Here is a 20,664-nt window from a genome sequence, read left to right as displayed (position 1 = left end):
GTGGTTGATCCCTTAACCAGGGTTTTCCACATCAAAAACATTGGTGTTATGTGTGTTACTGTTATTACTGTTATATTTTTTTTACTACAGTTGATCAGATCTAAGATTGTGCTTAATTTCTCTAATCCAATGAAAACTGATTCACCCCCCTCTTAGTTTTTCTTCTTCTTGTTGCTAACAAGTGGTATCAGAGCTAGATCCTCCGAAAGAAGCTTAACTGCTTGAGAAGATCTGAGATGGCAACTTATGTGTTTAAGAAGGAGAGTCCTAGATTTGATGGAAATAATTATACTGTTTAAAAAGGACTGGATGGAAGTTCATTTGAAGTGTCTTGGTGAAGATTATTGGAAGATTACAAAGAATGTTTACAATGTTCCTCAGAATGGACCAATTACTATTGATGAGATCAAGGAAGCTGAACATAACATAAGGGATAATGAAGCTCTGTTGAGTTATTTGATTGATCCAGAGATGACTAATGTGATGGGACTTTAGACTACACATGAGATATGGAAGAAGATTGAAGTCTTGTATGAAGGAGATGCACAAGTTAAAGTTGCTAAATTGCAGAGTTTGAATGGAAAATACGAGACATTAAAGATGGGAGAAGATGAGAACATAACTTCCTTTATGGCTAAAGTGAATTAGCTTGTGATGAACATCAGATGTGCTGGTGGAACTCTTGAGGAAGATGAGATTGTTGCTAAGGTATTGAGATCCTTGCCTTCTACTTATAAAGCTAAAGTTGCTTCTATTGATGAGATCTAGAGTGTGACTACTGTGAAAAGAGATATGTTGGTTGGTAAGCTGGCTGCATTTGAGTTGAGAAAATTTGGAGAATCACATGGCAAATATGAGATTGCATTTAAAGCCTCTGTATCTGGGAAGCAACTGTATGATCCAGGAGAGAGTTCATCCAGGGTTTCAAGATATGAAAGATAAATGAGAGATGGAAGAACATGAGAAATAGTTGATGAGCTTGAAGAACTTATTGCTCGAAGATTGCTTAAGGGAGTCAGTAAGTATGATGGGAGGTTACCTTTGAAATGTTTCTCTTGTAATAAGATAGGAAATTTTGCTTCTAGGTGTCCTGAAAGAATGTCTAGGTATGATAAGCATGAAAGACATGATAGATATGAGAAGTATGATAAGAATGATAAGACCTACAAGCCCTACTAGAAGTACATAAACCAGAAGAGATGCTATTATGCTGCTGATGAAGGTGTGATAAACGAAGAATCAGACAATGGGAATTCAGGAGATGAGTTTGTGTTTATTTCTATCAAAGAAGATGATCCGGTACCAATGAATCCTACAAGCTACATTGTTGAGGAGAAAGCTTTGGCTGCTAAGATTGAAGAGAAAGATGAATGGGTAATTGACAACAATTGTTCACATCATATGACAGGTGACAAAAGTAAATTTGTGAATATGGAAAGGTATGATGGCGGTATAGTAAGATTTGGAGATGATAAAGCTTGTGTGATTCATGGTAGAGGTTCTATATCTTAAAACTTGATTAGTAGTTCAAAAAGCCTGTAATCTAGAAGAAGGTAAGGAAGGAGGTAGAGGATTTTGTAGAAAGTATGGGGATAACAAAGGAAGTCATTTGGAAAGCTAGAGAGGAGAATATTGTGAAGAAGGAATTAATACCAGAAGCACCCAAGCCTAAGACAAGGCAATGCAGAAGCACAACTCCCTCCTCTAGTCCTGCAAAGACATCAAGCAAGCCTAAATCTTCAATCATGTCACTCGGTGGTGAAAAGAAGAGGAAGACAGTCAAATTTGTGGTTATGGATGATTAAGAAACTGAGTATGATAAAGTCATGAAAGAGGTGAAGGCCAAAGATTCCAAAGCCACTAAAGTTGTGAAAGAAAAACCATCTGATGGAAGAAAATCTAGTAAGAAATCTAAGGTATCTGAATTTCATGAAGCATTGAAACAAGGAAAATTCACTATTGTGCCTCCCATAAAACTAGAATAGATTGTTAATGAAGTTTTTAAGAACGTAAACTTGAAGCCACTATTAGAGTGGTATGACAATTTTTATGAATTCGGAAAGAGAACACAAGAGGAGGCTACTATAGAATATCTAAATGTGTATAGTAAAGCTCTAATTGAATTAGTGACAGTCATACCCAAGAACTTGTATGACACTTTGGATGATAGAAGGTAGACAACAAATAAGGAAGATGAGAGACTGAAAGAATATGTGTTGGTCAACTTATGTTCAGTTATCATTAAGGAAATAGATAGATTTCTTATTCTAGCAAAGAATGAATTCAAGAGTAAGCACAGGGTGAATAAAATCATGTTAGGGAAGATAGATGAGGTTGCAAAGGAGATTGAAAATATTTTGACAAAATTTCTGTTAGATAATCAATATGAGGTAAATGAGGCTAAAGGGCAAGAAGAACCTCATTTGGAAGAACATGACAAGACATCCCAAGTCAATCTGGAAGCCGAGAAGACAATGAATGATACTTCTATTCTTGAAGTCCTGATTGATGAACTGGTAGAGGTAAATGTGAAAGAAGAAGTTAAAGAAGAGGATATAGGGAAAGCTAAGAAATAAAAGGAGAAGGTTGAGGTTAAGAGTGAGGCAAAAGAAACTACTGAAATAGTTAAAGGAAAATAAGTCATTGATGATTTGGAGTTCATTCAAGGTTTGATTAATCTTACCTCTCTGTCCCCAATTCAAAATCTTCAACTTGCATCATTTGATCAAGCCAAAGCTAGTGAAGATCTTTTGAAATCTCTTATAGAAGACAACATGTTGCTAAGTTTGGCAACTAGTGTTTTGGGGAATTTAATGCCTTCATTTCAAAAGGATACTTCAGACACCCCATTCGAGAAATTAAAGAGTTTGATTAATTCTATAGATAAACATTTTGAATCTTTTGAAAATTTTGTTGAAGAAAAAGTTCAAAAGGAATTCAATGCAAAAAGACTTTGGAATTTGAAAAGGATGATTGCCAAAGATAGAGCCACATTAGGAGAGTGTGTGAAGAGCTTGCAAGATGCATTATCCAAAGGTGAGAACTTGTATAAATCATGTCTATCCTTGAACAAGTTCATTGCAGATATTGAGATGAAGTCTAAGGTGTCTGAGAATGAGCTTGAACGCATATCTCAGTTAGTTGATTCCCTGTTAGCTTTATTGAGTAGTCATGAGAATTAGGTGATATCTCTACTTGAGAAAATCAGAAGCTTGAACCATGATTGAGAGAGAATAATTGGGAAAGTTGGTAAAGTCAGGAGTCTCATTACTCCTAAGCTGGACATTATGCTGAATGCTCTCAAAGATACTTAAGATGCTCTGGCTAGTGGTGACCCAGATGATGTAAAGGCTAAGATCACTATCCTAACCATGTTGGAGAATCTACCGAAAAGATGGGATAGCCACTTGGACTCATTGAAGAATTATTATGCTGATATCTTCAAATTTTTGTGAGTATGTACATATGTAAATAGCTTTTTTGATTTTTGGGTCCATACCTTTGTCATTGATGTCAAAGGGGGAGAAGAGATGAATGAAAAATGTTGATCTTAGGGGGAGATCTTTGATTCTTTGGAGGCCAACATTTAGATTCTCGTTGCAATGAATATATCTTGGTATTGGTCTGACACTTAGTCATTTTTTACTGAGTGTTGCCATCAATGCCAAAGGGGAGATTGTTGGCAAGAGAAACTGAATTGATGATCGTATATTATCATTGATGGCAACTTGAGTTAGATATCAAATCCACAACTCATGATTGAGGTCTGATAAGGTCCGGTGAGAAGAGCAGGTCATCCAACATAATGTACAGTGTTGTGGTTGGTAATTCAATTGTGTTGAGTATTTGCTATTGTGGATCTCAGTAAAACATTGTGGTTGTATGATATGCATAATTCTAGGTTTGTAGCATCTGGTGATATGTTTTGAATAAGTTGGAAGATCTGATAGATAATTTTTAGTAGAATAGTGTTCATTGGCTGTAGCGTGTGAAGATTCTATGTGTGGATCATGCAGAGTGATTTTGGGAGTTGTATGAGTGATCGAGGTTGTTGAGACAACATATGGGAAGCGTGTGGGCATTTTGTTTTGGTTTTCTTGATTGTTTTGATCCCATTTGATCCGACTTGATTAACACTTTTCATTTGTGTGTTATGCGTTTTTGGGCCGACATGGAATTGATCTAATTTATTGTTGCAGATATCTTAGACCGATTGATTTGACATTTGGAAGATTTATGGTCATGTGTGAAGCATGTATGAGCAATTGTGCGTAGTTTCACGTGCACGGTTGGAAGATTGGTGCTCTAGTATATTGTAGAATATCAAAACATAGCAGGGTAGTAGAGTAGAGTGTGATCATATGTTTTGTGCTTAACCAGAACTATACTTAGGCATTTTGTTGATGCTATCAAAGAGTTCAAACCCTCTTGTATATTTCATAATCACTTTGTAAGGTAGTGAGCCTTCTAGGTTGTAGCCCTTGTAATTGAGCAGTGAGCTCTAAGTAGTGAGCCTGAATGCATGTGCATTCCCTTTATACATAATATTTTATACTTCTAATAGAGTATATTAATATTTGGGTTTGAATCCCACTATGTTTTTTCCCTTAACCAAGTTTCCACGTAAAAATATTGGTGTTATGGTATTGCTAATCTTGGCTTTGTGTTTCTGCACTTTACTTTTCCTTATCTGCATTAAGTGGTTGAAAGATCATATCATTAAAGTTAAAATCTGTTGAACACTAATTCACCACCCCCCTCCCCTCCCCCCCCTCTCAGTGTTCCCTTGATTTCAACATGGGCAACATGATGATGACCATGATTAGTTTGGACATCTAGTTGTTTGATGAGATCCCTATTTTCATTGAAGATGAAAAAAACATACCAATGTCAATGGCCTACCAAGAACAACAAAAGGACAACCTTCTCTCGAGAGGCAAACCAATTGATATGCATGAAGGTATCAATTGAGATGAGAAAACATATAAGAAATAAATTTTTCTTCAAGGTAATGGATTTGATATCTTTCCATATCTTCAAAACAACAGTCATGAAATTGAGGTAGGACGTGTTATACATGAGACAACTAATGACAAGCTAAATGAAGACTTTTTTTCACAAACATAGTAGAATTTTTTTCTCAAAGATTGATGCCAAGACACCAATTTCTAGATCAAAAATTTGTGAGGAACATAATTAATTTAAGAGGCCAGTCATGTTTTCATTCAAATTACTTGAACTAAATCAATCAAATCAACAAAGTAGTATTGGTGTTGGAAAAAAAATTTATAAGAAAAAGACCAACAGAGAGATTTGGAATTTGTCCTCTGAAGGAGATGTCCTATTTATCATCTAGCTAAGATGGAGGCTAATAAAAAATCATTAGCCAAGCTTGCACCTGTGATGCTAAAAATGTTGTTAGTATAAGAGGCATACACATATAATGAGACAATAAAAACATAATTGAAAAGCTTAATTGAAAACTAGATTAGAAATGCAAACCATAAGCCTTCCTTGAAATGTCCCATTTTCCTCTATTCTTGAGGACCTTGAAGGTGTTGGATTGATGGGCTCTCAGTGGAGCAATGACCTCCTGTATAAGACAAAGATGATCAAAGCGTATGGTTTCAAGAATGATATATCTTGTATAAGATTTGATCAAAACGTCTGGTTCCAGGAAGTATTCATCCTGTATAAGATATGATAGAATGGATCAGATGATATAATGAACTGACATTTTGTTGATATCCTGCTGCAGGAAGATTTAGATGCTGACGTGGGTTCATATTTGAGGGGGTAGCATAAGATTTGCATTGGGTCGACAATATTTGGAGAGATGAGTCATCATTCTGATTGTGTATACATCTATGATGATACATTGATGATTCCTGCGATAGATTTGTCCTTGGATAAGATGATATTTTGTGATCCCATGCAAGAATGAAATGCAAGCTAAATGAAAATGCAAAAATGAAATGCAATGCAGTGATCAGACCAGTCATGAAGTCATTTCTTTGTTTCATCATTGAGCCTTTAAAATGTGGGAAGTGGGTGCAAACATCAATGGTATAATTGAACCATGATGACCTGAGCACTACTTTCCTAGGTTTTGATATTGCAAGTTAGCACAAGCATCGAGGTATAATTGAACCAAGATGACCAGAGTGTTGCTTGCGTAAAATAGGCAGTATTAACCATTTCTATATGCAAGTCTGAAATGTCTTCGATGATACTCTGATGATCATTTCCTTAGACAACTTTGCACATATTAATGATTAATTTATAGACAGTAGACAAGAAAAATATCATGTTCCTTCCTCATTCCTCTAGTCAAAGACATCCTGGAGTTACTCAGAAATCATGATAGTGAAAATCAATATAAAATAGTTGATCCATTATTGCCAAAGTATTAAAATCATGAGTCAAGATATATCATCCATTGATATGTGTTTTGTCATGTTTAGATTGATATGTGATAGTTAATGGTTGACAATGTGATCTTATGTTCAACGTTGGATGTGTCTTATTTTTTCTCTTGACAAGCGTTATCTGACTGTTGTTCTACCTGCTTTGATTAAGCTCAAAATGATTGCAACTTTTTGCCCCCAACCAGGTTCAAGATTTTGCCCCCAGCCTAGAAACAAGCCTTATTATGATATAGTCAATGATCTAAACCATGATGAGAAATCACCTGGGATGCTTGCGTATGGAAAAAGGCTTTATGATGAATATGAACAGCGCTGATGGAAAAGAATGCAAGCGGAAGAATGCGCGAACCAATAGATGGCAGAGTTAGCTGACAGATAATGCATGTTTGCCAAGTTTTCACCATATGTTTTTATTGCACTTTTTCTCATATTTGATTTTTTTAATTATTTTCTGATTTTTTACTGTTTTTGGATTTTTTGTTTTTTTCGTTGTTTTTGGATTTTTCTTCTTTTTCACTGTTTTTGGATTTTTCTACTTTTTCACTGTTTTTGGATTTTTTTTTGCTTTTTCACTGTTTTTGGATTTTTCAGACATAAAACTTCTTCAGATGCATGCTATTGATGGGTTCCTCGAGCTGATATCCATCTTGTGTTGATAGCTGATATGCCTCTGACCCAAATACTGCTGTGACCACAAATGGTCCTAACCAGTTTGGTTCACATTTTCCCTTCTTTTTTTGATCTGACTAATTTTGTGGATTTTCCTTTAGTATTAGTTCTCCCACTTGAAAGATTCGTAGTTTGACCTTGTGATTATAACTTCGGCACATTCTTTGCCGATATACCTTTAGATGATCAAAGGCATTTTGTCTTCTTTCATGGATCAGTTCTAACTCTTGCAGTCTAGATACTTGTTGTTCTTCATCTGGGATAAGTCCTTTTAGTGACACACGTAGAGAGGGTATCTCTACTTCGATTGAAAATATGACTTTTGATCCATATACAAGAGAGAAAGGTGTGGCACTTGTTGGTGTGCTGATACTGGTGCGGTAGGCCCAGAGAGCAAGGTTTAGTTGAATATGCCAATCTTTCCCAGCATAGTTCACTATCTTTTTGAGGATTTTTAGAATAGTTTTGTTAGATGCTTCCACCCACCCATTTCCCTGTGGATAATATGGTGTGGAGAATTTGTGTTGGATTTTGAACTTCTCACATAGCTCTTGTACATCCTGATTCTTGAATGGTCGCCCATTATCAGTGATAATGGTCATTGGTATTCCATAGCGACAGATGATGTAATTCAAGATGAATGCAGCAATTTGTTTTCTTGTGATATTTGTGAGAGGTACTACCTCGATCCATTTTGTAAAATATTTTGTAGCTACAAGGATGAATTTGTGACCATTAGATGAAGAAGGATTTATCTTTCCTACTAGATCAAGACCCCATTGGCAGAAAGGCCAAGATGTTGCCAAAGCATGAAGTTCTTGTGTTGATGCATGGATCAAGTTTCCATGGATCTGACATTGTTTGCACATTCTAGCTATCTGAAAAGAATCTTGTTCCATAGTCGGCCAATAATAGCCCAAGCGCATGAGTTTTTTTGAAAGGGTAAGACCACTTGAATGAGTGCTGCAAATGCCGTTATGGACTTCCTTTAAGGCCTTCTCAGATTCTTCTTGTTCGAGACATATTAAAAGAGTACTGTCTAGACCTCGTTTAAATAGGGTATCCGTGACAAGAGTATAATGGGAGGATTGGCGAATAAAGTTTCTCTTTTGATTTTTCGATAAGTCAGGAGGTAAGATGTTATCTTTGAGGTATGTGTAAGTTTGGCCATAGTGGGAGGAATCATGTCCAATAATTTGACAGATGGTTTGGGAATTAGGACAATTAAAGGTAGGATGAAACAACTCTTCAACTAGGAATTCATAATGCTCTTGATTTTCTTGTATTTGTAATAGAGAAGCAAGTGTTGCCATGGCATCTGCTGCTTTGTTATCATTTCTTGGAATTTGTTCAAAAGTGATTTCAACAAAATATTTCTTGAAGTCATCCACCATCTTTTTGTAAGGCATGAGTTTGTCATCTTTTTTTTGATAGTCATCATTGATTTGATTGATGATAAGCTGAGAGTCTCCAAAGACCTGAAGTTGTGTAATGTTCCATTCCACAACCATTTTGATACCTGTAACCAAAGCCTCATACTCTGCAGTGTTGTTGGTGCTTGGGAAGCTTAATTTGTATGCTTTCAAAATTGTATGACCTTGTGGTGTGATGAATACTATGCTTGCTCTTGATCCATGATGTGTTTCATTATTGATTCTTGCTCCTGGATTGATATTCGGGTGATGTATTATAAGATCTGGATCCAACCCTGGAATGTCTGCATATGACCATCTTTTGATTTGCCTCCTTTTGAAGAGTTCCAAGTATTTTTGCCTTTCTAGTTCCGATAGAGAAGTTGCTGGATGTAGATCAGTTGTGCCAATGATAACTACCTCTGCTGGTTCCATCAATATATATGACTTCTCTTGATAAAATTTAGATAAGGTGTCAAATCTCCCATCTTCCGATGCCTTGAGGAGGTTTTCACCATTAGATGTGTCCTTTATTTTTACTCTTTTTCGGTCTAATATTGCCAAGAAATGGTTTTCAGCATTAGACTTGATATTGTTTTCTTTATTTTCACTTTTGCGACTAGTAGATTTGACACCCATTTGACTTGAAGATACGTTTCTGAAATTTCTGGTGAGAGTTGTTGTAGGTTCAATTTCATTAAGATATAAAGATATGGTATGGTCATTAGGAAAGGTACCCATGGTGGTATGCCCTTCATTTTCCCAATCCATAGGTTTAGGATGAATTAAGGATAAAAGATCCTCATGTTGGATTATGTCAAAGATATTAGGGGTCATGATAGAGATGTCAAGGATTTCAGTATGTATTTCCATGTCTAGAACAATACTCTCATCAGAATGACCTCCCGCAAGTAGCTCTTGATTGTCCTCGGTTAAGTCCATGTTAGCCACATGTGATTCTGATTCAAATAGGCTAGTTCCTAATGTTTGTCCTACATACGTGTGAACTGTATTGACTTCTACATCTTCTTCTTCCCTTTCAACTTCAAGTTGCTCTTGTTTGTTGTTCCATGATAATGAATATTCTCTGTTTCCTTGATCTCTTAGCTGTATTTGTTTTTCCATGTTTGACAAAATTGATGCAAATGATTGTTCTTTGGATTGTGTGCTGGAATATGTTGCCTCTTTGTTATGTGAAACCATGACCTCTTGAGCTGATTTTAGATTATTACAACACTGCAATGGATTTGAGTCTGCTGATATTGTGATTTCCTGTCCATTGTAGGGAAATTTTAAGCACTGATGGCATGTTGATGGAATAGATTGCATGTTTTGTATCCATGGTCTCCCCAAGAGTATGTTGTATGGTAGGTCCAAGTCTAGAACTTGGCATGTTGTCTCTTTTTGCAAAGGTCCCACGCTGATGGGTAACATCAAAATTCCTTTAGAGTAATGTTCTTCTTCACCACATACTTTAATTTTGATCTTTTTCAGGGGATCAACTGCATCTTTTGAATAGCCCAAAGCATAGACAAGACTCAAAGAGCAAATGTTTAATCCAACTCCTCCATCTATCTGGACACATTTAACAAGCATTCTATGAATAAGGACTTCAATTTGCAAGGAATCAATGCTTGGATGTGAAGGAGATGAGATTTGAATAGGATCCTCCAAAATAGGCTTGATGGGTATATTGTTTGGTAAGGATGCTATGGAAGGTTCTTGCAGGCTTTCAGGAGGTGTAGGAATAGATGCCTTTGGAGAGTTAATTTGCTTATGGAGGGATGAGCCATTGCTAGACATAGGTGCACAATTTTGATCTTTCTCAGCCAAATCCTTTAGGGATATCTTTATGAGTTGCATAAAAGAACCACCTTTCTTTTGAGATGTATTTGAATCCATGTGAGATTTTAACATGGTTGGATTTTGATTTTGGACTTGTTTGATTGTTCTGAAATGTTGGTTTGTTATGTTTTCTTCTTGTGTTTTGCTTTGGTATGTCATGTTGATATGATTTTCAGCTATTGCAAATGTTTTTGTTTCTGTTTCAAAGGTTTGGTTGTCTAAAAGTTGTTTTGATAAGGGATCAACTATCAATGTAAATGTGATAGCGTGATATGACACGACAAGATGGTTTAAGTGTTTTAAAAGTTTGCAAGTTTTTCGATCTTCAATTTTCGAGTGCAATGGTGACGATTTGATAAGAACCAAATCCAATAGGAACGATATATCCTATGATAGAGAACAAGGTTATTTTGATCAATCATTGTAGTTTCATGATTAAAGGATGATAGATCCTGATGAGAAACTATGTTTGAGTGATCAGTTTATCTAAGAAAATGTGATGCTCCACTTTAAGGTGTTAGATCTTTAAACTTGCTAGAAATGAATACTTGAGACCTTTAGCATGTCTAGCTCTTGAATCTATTTTGATAGAAGATAACCTGATTGAATGACCCAAGAAGATGACCTAGTCTCTATGTTTGACTGTCTGAGAAATGGGTTATTTTTGTTTTTTGATTTTGATGCAGTTTACCAGGAATGCTGACAAAATAACTAGAAACGCTGCCATACGGACTAGAAACACTGCTAAACTAACTAGAAATGTTGCTATATGGACCATAAGCACTGACAAACTGACCAGAAACGCTGACAGATAGACTAGAAACACTGACAGCCAGACCAGAAACGCTACTATATGGACCAGAAACGCTGACAAACTGACTAGAAATGTTGACAAACTGACCAAGAATGCTGAGGAACATACCAAAAATGCTATTATGTAGTGCAATGACTCTAAAGTTCAAAACAATGATGTTTAGACTCAGCAAATTAGGTGTTTGAACTTAGGAGATTGTTGTTTTGACCTATCTTTTTTATTTTCAAACTCAGATAACTGAAATTTAGGCCTACCAAGTGCATACTAGGAGATTTAGTGTTGAAACATGAGTAATTTGACATTCAACCCAAAAGAGCTGACATTTAGACCAAGAGAGATGACATTTAGACCAAGAGAGATGACATTTAGACCAAGAGAGCTGACATTTAGACCAAGAGTGTCGATGTTTAGACCAAGAACTCTGAAGCTTAAACTAGTGATGTTAGAACTTATACAATGATTATTTTGACCCCAAGAGTTAATGTGTAGAATGAAAAAATTGATGTTTATACCTAGCAAGCTCAACCTTGAAGAGTTAATGTTGAAATATGAAAAATCTAACATTCATACCAAGAGAGATGACATTTAAACTAGAAGAGCGACTGTTTGGACCGTAGGTGTGACTATTTGGACCATAGGTGCAACTATTTGAACCGCAGGTGCGACCATTTGGACCGTATGTGCGACTGTTTAAACCGTATGTGCGACTGTTTGAACCGTATGTGCGATTGTTTGGACCGAAAGAGCTAATCTGTAGGTGCGACTATTTGGACTGTAGGTGCAACTGTTTGAACCGTATGTGCGAGCGTTTGGACCGAAAGAGCTAATCTGTAGGTGTGATTGTTTGGACCGTATGTGCGACTGTTTGAACTGTATGTGCGACCGTTTGGACCGAAAGAGCTAATCTATAGGTGTGACTATTTGGACCATAGGTGCGACTGTTTGAACCATATGTGCAACCATTTGGACTATATGTGCGACTGTTTGAACCATATGTGCAATTGTTTGGACCATATGTGCGACTGTTTGGATCGAAAATGCGACTGTATGGACTGAAAGAGCTAACGTGTACTAGATCCCAACAACATGAGTAAGGCACACACAAATCAAGCCCATGGAGAACATAGAGAATGAGGTTATTTCGATCAAGCATTGTAGTTTCGTGATTAAAGGATGATATATCCTGATGAGAAACTATGTTTGAATGATCAGTTTATCAAAGATAATGTGATGTTGCACTTTTAGGTGTTTGATCTTTAACTTGTTTGGGGTGAAAACTTGAGACCTTTGTGTGTCTTTCTCTTGAGTCAGTTTTGACAGAAGATAACCTAATTGAATGACCCAACAAGATGACCTACTCTCTATGTTTGACTGTTTGAGAAAGGGGTTGTTTTTGTTTTTTGATTTTGATGCAGTTTACTAGAAACACTGCTAAAATGACCAAGAACTTTGATGTTTAGACCAGGAACGATGTTCTGCACACCAGAAATGCTGATAGATAGACCAGGAACGTTGACAGACAAACCAGGAACGCTGACAGACAGACCAGGAACACTAACAGACAAACTAGGAATGCTGACAGACAGACCAGGAACGCTGATAGACATACTAGGAACACTGTTCTGCAATACAGTGACTCTAAAGTTCAAATGATAATGTGTAGACTTAGTAAATTAAGTTTTTGAACTTGGGAGATTTCAATTTGGACCCAAATTTGTGAATTTCAGACTTAGAAAATGGATATGTAGACCTAGCAAGTACAAACTAGGAGATATGATGTTGCAACATGAGCAATTTGACATGCAACTCACAAGAGTTGTTGATTAGACCAAGGGATCTGACCTTTAGACCAAGAGAGCTACTATTTAGACCAGGAACACTGCTATATTGACCAGAAATGCTGCTAAACTGACCAGAAACCCTAATGTTTAGACCAGAAACTCTAATGTTTAGACCAGAAACTCTAATGTTTAGACCAGAAACTCTATTGTGCTCAACCTTGGAGTGTTAATGTTGAAATATGAGAAATTTGACATTCACACCAACAGAGCTGACGTTTGGACTGGAAATACGATTGTTTGGACTATAGGTGTGACTGTTTGAACTGTAGATTCGACTGTTTGAACTAGCAATGCTAATGTTTGGACCAAAAGAGATAATGTTTGGACTATGAATGTACCTATTTGGACTGATAAAGCTAATGTTTGGACCAAAAAAGATAATGTTTGGACTGTGAATGCAACTGTTTGGACCGTAGTTGCGACTGTTTTGACTGAAAGAGCTAATCTGCTGTGAAACTTGTGAATTTAACCATTTTAAGTTTGATTTTTCAATGTTTGTTGTATTTCAATGGATGACATCTTGACTTGACTTAGAAACACAGATTTCAGATTGTATTTTTGTCCCAAAGGACACATAAAGTGTATGTTCAAGAAGCTTTAAAGAAAGCCCAAGTTTTCACGGGTTTTGAACAATTTGAAAACACATCAATCAGTCTATCCTAAGGAGATTGGCTTCATTATTAGTTCTTAGCTCACAACTTGGTACCCTGTCAACTCACACAACCTTGTCACCCCCTAAAAGGCGCCCATGTTTTTGCCTTTGCGAGAGCTAGTGGAGTCCCGTTATGAGCCTAGCAATAAGGTCTCAAAAGGGGAGTTCACACATACGCTCAAGAGGGACATATGGTGAGTATCTTAAGGAGAGATTCTTCCCCCTCCATGCACTAAGAATTTAATAATGTTCGAAGGTAAACTAGGTAGCTTCTAATTTACTTGGAACTAGTAAGGGGTCCGTTCGACGCGTCAGGGTATAAACTCAATTAAGAGGTCTCCCAGCCTTGAAAACCAAGGTTTGATATACCCCAAGGTACGAAGGAGAGCTACTCCCGAGCACTATCGTTGCTTTGATTTTCATCAAAAACACATTTTTTTTATAGCGGGTTGGAGTACTTGGCGTTAGCCATTCCCACTTAGGTCGTTCCCCTCTCACTGGCCTTAAGGGCCAAGAGTTAATAACTCCTCGGGAGGGCATGCCTGCTAAAGAAATGCACTATTGAAAGAAAAGGATGAGTCTGGTTTTTTGATCACCTAAGAAAGGTGAGAGCATACTCACCTATCATCAAAACACATAAGACATGTTTGTTCATTTCCATTGTAATTAGTCTATGTGCCTAATTTAACAAATATAAGTGCAAAATCCCGCGACTGCAAACAAAGTTAGTAGTTTATATTGCATTCTTTGGCGGTGAAATAGTTTATGTCTCCGGTCTTTCACAACGAAATAAGTACTTGCAAAACCAACAATCTGCAAATTAGGTTCAAGAAAATGACAGTCCAGAAGTAGTAATGAGGAATGCAACATACAATATTTACAAAATCAATAAAAAAATAAAAAATGCCATCAAATTGACCAAAAAAGCCATCCTATGTGCCAAGAACGCTGCTCTGCACACCAAAAATGCTGTCAAACAGACTAAAAATGCTGACAGATATACCAAAAATGCCACAATACATACCAAAAATGCTAAAGTACAGACTGAAAGCGCTAAAGTACAGAAAAACATGAAAACAGAGTTGAGAAGTCTCCTAAAAATGTCATTTGAGGTGTCAGAACACCACAATAGAGACCAAGAACGTGATTTGGGAGCCCAAGAGAGCTAATCTACACTCTGAAAGAGGTAATCAACCTGTCAATGAAATTTCCTGCAAGCAAACTTGTTAAAGATCAAAGGGGCTAGGCCCCACGGTGGGTGCCAATTAATGTGATGCTAAAAATGTTGTTAGTATAGGAGGCATACACATATAATGAGACAATAAAAACATAATTGAAAAGCTTAATTGAAAACTAGATTAGAAATGCAAACCATAAGCCTTCCTTGAAATGTCCCATTTTCCTCTATTCTTGAGGACCTTGAAGGTGTTGGATTGATGGGCTCTCAACGGAGCAATGACCTCCAAAGTGACAACTCAAGAGTTGAGTAGCTATTTGATCATAATTGGCTATGGAGATGATATGAAATGCATGATTTAAGAAATTAGATTAATATGCTATGATTAATCCAAAAGCTAATTACTAGATAATTGAAATGCAAATTGCCTATGGTAATGATACCTAAATTGATATGAGATCGGATCCATATTGCTCCAAAATGGGGGATATTTATAGGAATTCCAAGGCCAAAGCCGAGGTGGCAGGAATCGACGGTCCAGATTTGATCTGAAGATATCAAGGGCCAAGATTGAGGAAGTTGGAGAAGAGGTTGGAGGAAGGGACACTTGTCATCTCTATGGTGACAAGTGTCAAGGAGCCTTGCTCATGAGAGGGCAAGTGTCCAAGGGAGGAGACGTGGCAAAAGTGCCATGTGTCTCAAGGAGAGAATATCCACACCATGGGAGGTTAGGATAAGGAGGTTAGAATGTGCAAGTTAGGATAGGGTTAGTTAGACCCAAATTAGATTGAATGGGTTAAGTTAGGGGATGGTTAGGTTAGGTGGTTAAAAGTTAGGAGCCATGTGCTCATTTGAATTTAGAAATTCAAATAGTTGGAAAATGGTAATTAATCTCAACAAACTTGGGTTTGTTAATCTTAATTAAGGATTAGAAGAATTGATTAATATGGGGAGACATTAATTAATTTAGAATTAATTAATCAAAAGGGGATATGAAATGAACTATATAAATAAATCATTTAGATTTATTTACTAGTAGATGAATAGAGAAATTAATTAAATGGCTTGTGAATTCAATTAATTGGGAAGGGGAATTAATCAAATAACTGCGTATTTTATTAACTATCTTCAGACCATTTTTAGGTGTATACAACACCCAAGCACAAATTTTCAATTAAAGAAGAGAGGATCTTGTTAACTTCAAAATAGTAGTGTGTATGCTCAACATAGAGGAGTATGTTAGTTTATCTACATTTCTTATCTATGATCCATCTTTTTGTAGTTGTTCATGATCATATAAAACATTGCACATTGTTAAGAAAGGGCAACTACTTTAGAGAACCGGCTATATTTTAGCCTTTTGGCACAAAATGCTATCTAGTGCTTATCAAAGGTTTTCATATTGGCACAATATGTTAAGAGTAGTCAAATGATAAAGAAAAGTTTTGTTTTGTAAAATATTTTGAGTCATTCTTTAATACATAGAATGATTCAAGAGATAATTAGTGTTAGGCACCTAAAAGAGATGATACCTTTCAATCTTTTTCCCATTGCAAGGAAAGCAGATACACATAGCATGAAAGCTAGGGCTTCTTTACTATTTTTTTACATCATAACAACTCCATCAGAATACAATGGCGGCTAGGGTATTTATGAGGCATTATGGGAGGTGCCAAACACGATGAGGAAGGAAAAGTCTTGCAGTGGTACCCATGTGGGATAAGCCAACACAATGCAAATTTTTATTTGCTTTTTGATTTCTTACTATTGTATAGAAACTCTTTTTGAATCCTTTGTTACAAGTTATATTTGGGGGTTTCTATTTATCATTGTAGTCATGCATCTTATGAGGGTTTCCTCAGTCATTTTTTATCATTCATTTGGTCGATCTTCACTAGTATTGAAATAGCAATGTGTTTTGAAGAGAGTTTAGAGTACTTGGATACAACAAGAATGCAATAAAACATGGCTAAAATGGTTGATGGTTTCCAAGGAAAGATCTATAGTTTGAAGGTAAATGCCATTTAAAATATGATCATTACTAAGACAAAAATGTGTGATGAGAAGAAGCAGTGAGTTCAAATACCAAACAGACAATCCATGCATGACAATGATGAAAATATATTCACAAGAGAACAAGTGGAAGTCATGAAGGTAGAAAGAAACAATATAAATCAAAGGTGATCATATGACAATTCTTGCATGATGATAAGAATAAAGACCACAAACTCATGTGTCATTACCACTCCAAGAAAGCATGGCTCAATAGATTACATTTGAATATGGAATTTGTGTTGGCATTATACACTCATATGAGAATAGTTGATGTTGTCATTGATGGCAACCAACTGGTAATATGGTTCATAGATTACATCGACAACATACATCATCTACCAACACCGACAGACACAGCAAAGATTATTCACATTGGCATCTAGTCTACACCAACAAAAGATCTTACTGACACTCCTAGCTGACATGGAAATTATTTTGTTTTGTATTGTAATATTATTTGTATAGCCGACATGATGTATTGTAAAGACACATATATGTATGAGATCTTGTAGGTCATTTTGTAAGTAAGTGATATGTAATTAGGTAATGAATGCAAGCGGTATATGAGAGAGAATAATTGTATATGTATTATGATGTAATTATTTTATGAGCGAATAAGAGAAGAGCCAAGCGAAGCAAGGTTTATGGCAAAGGTATCTGACAAAGCTTAAACCGGTACCAAATCCAGCATTGCAGATGCTATTTTGAGTAGTACATTGTCATTGGATTTAATCATCCAATTTTGTAGTCAGTGGAACTCCTATTTTGTATTGAGCAATGAGCTCTAGGCTATTGGCCTTCCTGCATGTGCAGGCCCCTATTGTATAAGTAATATTTATTCATATTGGCTAGTGAGTAAATATTGTGGGTCACAAATCCCACCGAGGTTTTTCCCCTACCGGGTTTCCTCACCAAAAATATCTATGTTATGGTGTGCATTGATGGTTATACTGTTATTTCCTTTTATTATATTATTAATTGTTTACTGGTATATTAATTTGGGTTATAAAGTAGCAAACAACTTTAAATCTTTCAACCACCAATTAGACATTGATTCACCCCTCCCTCTCAGTGTCTTTGGGACTGATCAAGTATCTAACAGTTTGCAATGTTCAAGTGGGTGGACAAGTTACTTGTATCAAAATAGAGGAATGAAGTTTGTATAAACCCTAGGGGTTTGTTCAAACACTTTAAAGAGATGTCTAATGTACATGAGGGTTTTATAAGAAGGAAGATAATAGTTGAATAGATAGTCACCACTCTATATGACTTATTTTGGATTATTTAAGAGATTGACAATACTTGTAAGGCACAAAAATTGTAGTTCACAAGATATGTGTCAATCTTAAAAGGAAGAGTACACCACAAAGAATGAATGCCATTCCAAAGAAATTAAAATATTACAAGCCACATCTATTAGAGAACAGTCATAAAGATTGTTACGGTGGATAGTTTGTGAAAACTTAAAAGAAAAGGATAGTCCAAAAGGTTGTACCTAGCATCTAAATTCCATACACTTGTTGACAATGAAAACCTTGTATTCACAAAAGTTACCTATATAGATTGCAAGGTATTCCTACCAAGGGGAAACATTGTTCTAATGATAATCCTTATTATGTGATGGCGTCATACGAGGTAAAAGAGTATAGGTTATAGGGAAGAAAATTTTGAACACACTTTAAGATTGAGAGAGGGGGGGAGGTGAATCAGTCTAGACCAAACACTTAAAATTTATTTCACAATCCATAGTCAATTTAACCTTATTCTTATCAGCAACAATAAAAGATGAAACAATGAATCACCATGTGCAAGAGAATACTAGATTTACATGGAAAACTCAATTAGGGAAAAACCACAGCGAGAGTCAACTCGAAGCATATGAAATGATTACTATATTGTTTTAGGCTCCCTACCAAGGAAGAAAAATACTACTTGAAGGACTTGTAGGCTAAGATGCACTCTTCCAAGGAAAGATACAAAGGACTTGTAGGCTGAAACGTGTTTCCTCAGGGAAAGATAGAAAAAATTTCAGAGAAGAATCACTATCTCCAAGAAAGATACATGGACATATGAATCAAGAATGAATAGGACTTAAACAACACTGCCTCTAACAATATCCAAGTATGAAGTTGTCCTTGAATATCTGTATCGAGCAACCAACTTCACAACAATCACCACACACTTTTTTTGTCACAACTTCACATCATTGACTTCTGCAAATGATATAATCATGTAAGCATAACAAACATATTGATCCATACACTCATCCACTCTACCAACATCAATTTCATCTTCTATATATACCATCTTCTTCATTGTGAACATCAATTAGGTCAGCTATACTAGAAGACAAATATAGGTCCTATGAATTCAACCAACAAAACATAAATATGGTGAATGCGGTATAATATAGGAGATAGAGAGAACCTAAGAGAATCATATCACTTATTTCTAGAAGCAGTTAGAAACAATTCACATGCTATCACACATCCTCCAAGGTCAACAACATGGTTATGTGTAAATACACCAAGTAGCACATCACTAGTCAGACCAAAATATATCTTCTAGATGAACAAGCCCAATGTAGATCCCCACAAGTCAAGGTAGGACCCAAAATAAATGCAACACAATATTTAGAGCAAGTGGATACAACCAGGGATTCACTGCAAGTAGACAAACACCTTTTGTTAGCCAAACCAAAGCAGATACCTTGAACCACAAATTCTAGTCACAACACACCATCAAACAAACCTTTCAACAACATGTAGAGCACATAAGGAAATTCATTGAGCATGAAAAAATATTGTTAAAACCTTCTTTATCTTTCCATATCAAGATCATATTGCCACAACACAACTTACACTAAGAACTTCATTTTGGAGAGCCAGTCAAACACAAAGCACCATTATTATTGCTTGTAGACAACACCAACTTCTAAAAATTGGATTGAGACACAAAATAGATGTTTATAAACATGTCCTCCAAGATGCAAAACCTAAAACATCAATGGAAAGACATGCAAAGCATTTTTCAAACCAATTTTGATAGGCAACCAAACTGTCAGCCAATTGCAATTACCAACCATATCAATTGTAACACCAATGATCTAAAACAATAGGATTGCCATGTCCATAGAGCATAAACATTATATCGAAGTTTGGAAGACCATTTCAACAAATGCAGATGATTATGAAGCATTCTTTCAGACACACATCAATACATACTTCTATGCCAACTTGCTTTATCAAAATTCCAAGGACCAAAGTGTCCCACAAACATCACCTTCTCACTCAATACAATATCTTCCTTCTTTTGTCATGCATCTAATCCTCATCTTAATATCTCAAGATAGGTAAGCCTCATCATGCTATCATTTCCATCATCCACATTATCAACATCATCAATTGTATCAACATATCATACTCAGTGATGACATTAGATACAAATAATGTGGACATCCACACACCATTTATAACCAATATGCATATGTTCTTTACATCAATCTCTTCATATTAGTCATGCAAAACATAATTACAACAACTAACAATCAATTTCCAACAATCTTCTTATACATTGACAAACATGAGCTTACAACTCCATCATCACTTTGTCAACAACAACAATAGTTCTCTATCCAACCAATCACCATATCATCAATGACAATGACAATCAAGGACAATGTCTATCATCAGACATTAGGTTGACATCATTGACAACACATATTACCAACAAAACATAGAGGAAGGTTATGCTACAATACATGGTAGCCTA

Source organism: Cryptomeria japonica, chromosome 5 (genome assembly GCF_030272615.1).
Source record: "Cryptomeria japonica chromosome 5, Sugi_1.0, whole genome shotgun sequence".
Lineage (NCBI taxonomy): Eukaryota > Viridiplantae > Streptophyta > Pinopsida > Cupressales > Cupressaceae > Cryptomeria > Cryptomeria japonica.
The sequence above is the reverse complement of the archived record's forward strand: the minus strand, read 5'-3'. Positions refer to the sequence as shown.